General features: G+C 36.0%; 1 pseudogene; it reads right to left on the reverse strand.

Moving 5' to 3' along the window:
• Positions 1-2531: 2531 nt before the first annotated feature.
• On the reverse strand, positions 2532-3079 carry LOC137709828 (dirigent protein 5-like; annotated as a pseudogene).
• Positions 3080-3811: the final 732 nt, after the last annotated feature.

The raw sequence follows: 3811 nt of genomic DNA on the forward strand, positions 1-3811 counted from the left end.
TGGAGTCTTTGCTTATGGATGAAATTGAATATTCTTTTAATTATTGGGAATTTTAACGAAAAATTTCATGTACCGTTTACCTTAACGAAAAACCACATTTTTAATTTTAAAAGTCAATCCTGGTACTATTCACGTACAACGTTTTTTTTTTATCATTTTCGTTAAAATTCAAAATTTTCAAACCATTTTTTTTAGTTTTCATTTCATTATTTTATAGAAAGCGAAAGGTTAACGTTAGGTTGGTTGGGCCGGTAGACCATTTAACCTAGTCATGTGCTTTGGTTGGTCAATACTGGCCTTTTTGATCATCGAATCTTTATTAACTGGGAATATGCACCCTACTAATACTCAAACACAATCTTCTGATCTGGACTAGCTATATGTTATATATTATTGTCATTATTATTTTAGTATGATTAATGATGCTTTCTAAATTATTGTGTGGTAGCTGACAAACAATAATTCAGAGAATATCGGAGCACTCACCTTAGGTGGCTCATAACCTCAGAATAACTCTCTAAAGAACAAAACTCCTCATTTAGATAACAAGTTGGTTTTGGAAGAAATTAATACAAGTTCCAACCACTTGCTCATGCTTCTTCAAATCTATTTGGAGGCATTTGGTTGGTGAAGTTTTGCAATAGGGAATTCGGAGACGCGGTGGCCGCATGGGATGACGGCTTGGCGTCGGAGGTGATGGAGGTGGAGGAGTATCCGAGTGAGTTGAGGTGTTGGGTTGGGTGCTCGTCGAATTGGGTTGTTTGGTCTTTTTACCTTTTTCTGGTGGGGTGCGTGGGTGCGTGGGGCGGCTTCAGAAGAATGAGGGACAAAATTGGAATTTTAATGAATGTGAGGTGTTTTCATAAGAGTGCTACTAAAACCTTTATCGTGATATTTCTTTTCATTTGGAAGTAAGAGATCTTAGGTTCGAACCTCATGGATGGCGAATTCGATACCAAATGAGGCTTCTCATCGTGTGACTTTGCCGAACTCCCCATCTTTTTAGTGTAAAAAATATCAATGTACTCAAAAAAAAAAAAAAAAAAAAATCCTCATTGTCTTATTTTTCCACTGACTTTTTAATGAAAATGTTAATCACTTATTTATCCTTTTAGTAAAAGACTTTTATATCCATATTTATACATTCTTTATAATTTTAATTTAATAATTAAAACAAAATAAAGAAAAACTAAAACTAATGAAAATAAATCCATCACCCTCCTAAATCAGCCATCATGGGCCGACGACTATCAAGTCCCCAATCATCCATCACACCTCTCCAGCAGCAAACATCACCCTACTCTCTCTTTTAATTCTGGTAATACCACCTCCAACCTCTCTTCCTCTTCCTCATAGATAAACAACAATGGTCACCGATCACGTGTAGAATAGAGATGCAACAAAGGAGGCAGCCAGGGAAGCTAGAGGACGATGACAATCCAGATTTTCAAATCAAATAATACCCAAATCCCAATTGGAATAAACGATTTGGAGCAATCTTCCTCCCCTGTCTTCACTCTATTCCTCCCCTCCTGTTTCTCTCTCTTTGTCCCCCGTGATTCTCTCTTCCTCCCGCTCTTGTTTCTCTCTCTTTCCAAAGGAGATGCCACCAAGCAGGTGTCAAAGGTTTTGATTTTTGATAGGGTTGGGTGGAGGTGTTAAAAATAAAATATATTAAAGGTTATTTTATGAAAAATGGTAGGTAGAGGAATAACATTTAATTTTTTAATTTTTTTATCGTCGATAAGATTATAATGTGAGTGTAAAAATAAAATAATGAAGTGGGTCTATCACCAAAATTGTAGGGTATCTATAAAACAATCTAATTTTAGTCATAAAATGCAATTAGTTAAATTAACTAATGAACTGTCGTATCATTTGATGAAATTGACAAAAAATGAACAACAGAAATTGGATATCTGTTATTATTCTTTGTGAAAATGCCAATGATGATTGTTTGTTGGAATATATCACCAGAAATTAATATGGGAACTATCAACTCTCGAAAGGTGACTTGTACATTAACCTTGGCATATACGCCTCTTCAAACAAGAAGTTCCGAAACTAATTGTGATGACTAGTCACAGCACACTAGAACTTAATCATCTCTATATATTTACTAGTAATTAAGATTGCAATAGAAGTACCTCGATCGCTACATAGTGCAAGCAAATATTTAGAAAATTATCATGGAATCACTTTCACACTAGGGGATATGTGACTAGCAGTATAACGTGGTAATGTTAGGAAGACTAAATTTGTAGATTAAATTTTGAAAACTAAAAGACATGAAAGTTAATTATTGGTTTATTATTTAAGCGTTAATAAATGTGTTCATTCCTATTAATGACACATAATTTAGTTTCTAAATTTAATTTCCCTAGCATTATCTTATAGAAAAGGGCTGGTGCATACAACAGCTTTATCACAACCAATCATCCCTCCAGTAAAGATCACCTGATCAATTATTATAGGAAGGGCATTGTACTGGCACATTAATCCTAAGCAATATTTTTCCAATCTTAACGTAATTAATAACATTTATACAACTTGATATCCATCATGAGGCGAAAATAATATTGCCCCTGGAAAGTATCAGTTTGAAGAGTGGCAATCCCTCTAGCCATGAAGAAGTCTCCAGTCCCTCCGACCACCGAAAGATCCCTAGTTTTCCCCGGCATCAAATCCGCACCCATAATATTCAATGTACCCCTGTGCTCACTTGAGTTGAACACCAATGTGAATGCAAACCAAGCTGAGTAGGTGTCTTTCCTGTCGTAAAAATAGAAGCCTTGAGCGTTTGCGATGGGTGGAGAGTGATACTTGTCGTCCCTTGTAATAGGGTCATTAAAGACAACAAGCATACCGAATTGAGAGCCTGGCGCAAGCTTGGTTGGATTTACGGTTGCAGCAGATGTTGCATTAGTCTTATCCTTCTGCGTGCCGTCAAATAGTTTGTCGTGATAATACAGCTGCATTCTCATGCATGGTTTCTCTTTTGGGGTTCTGGTTGATAACACGGAGGGGAAAATAATGAGAACAAAATAAGGAAACAAAATTTTGCTGCAAGAGTTGTCATGGTATTACTTTCCTACTTTTGATCGGATTGTTGTCTTGCTTAGATAGAACTACCTACTTGTTTCCATTTATAGTGGAGTTTGGAGGTTGATTGGTCTGTCATTTTAGTTTTTAGTGGAAGGATTTTTGTTGAAGAATAAATAGAATTTTACGGCTTAACTTTTCTGTATTCCACAATTCTGAATAAAAGGTACATACAATCCTTGTTACAAAAGGAAACAAAAATAAAGGACACAATATCCTTCCTAAAACATGACTCTAATAATTACAAAATATTTACATTCCTTTTTTCCTAAATATTGACTTATTCCAATACTCCCCCTCAAGTTGGAGCATATATATTACTCATACCCAACTTGACAAGCGAGTCATCGAACCTCCTACTACACACGACATGGGTAAGAATATCTGCAAGTTGTTCCTCTAAGTTCACAAACGGTATTGACACAATCTTCTTCTCCAGCTTTTCTTTGATAAAATGTCTGTCAACCTCAACGTACTTAGTCCTGTTATGTTGTATTGGATTCTCAGCAATTTCTCTAGCGGACTTATTATCACAATACAACTTCATTGCCTCCTTCTGCTTAAAACCGAGACTCCAAAGTAATTTTCGTAGCCAAAGAATCTCACACACACCATGTGCTATACCCCTATACTCAGCTTCGCAAAAGACCGTGATACCACATTCTGCTTCTTGCTCCGCCACGTAACCAAATTACCTCCAACAAATGTA

The sequence above is a fragment of the Pyrus communis genome, chromosome 12 (genome assembly GCF_963583255.1).
Source record: "Pyrus communis chromosome 12, drPyrComm1.1, whole genome shotgun sequence".
Classification (NCBI taxonomy): Eukaryota; Viridiplantae; Streptophyta; class Magnoliopsida; order Rosales; family Rosaceae; genus Pyrus; species Pyrus communis.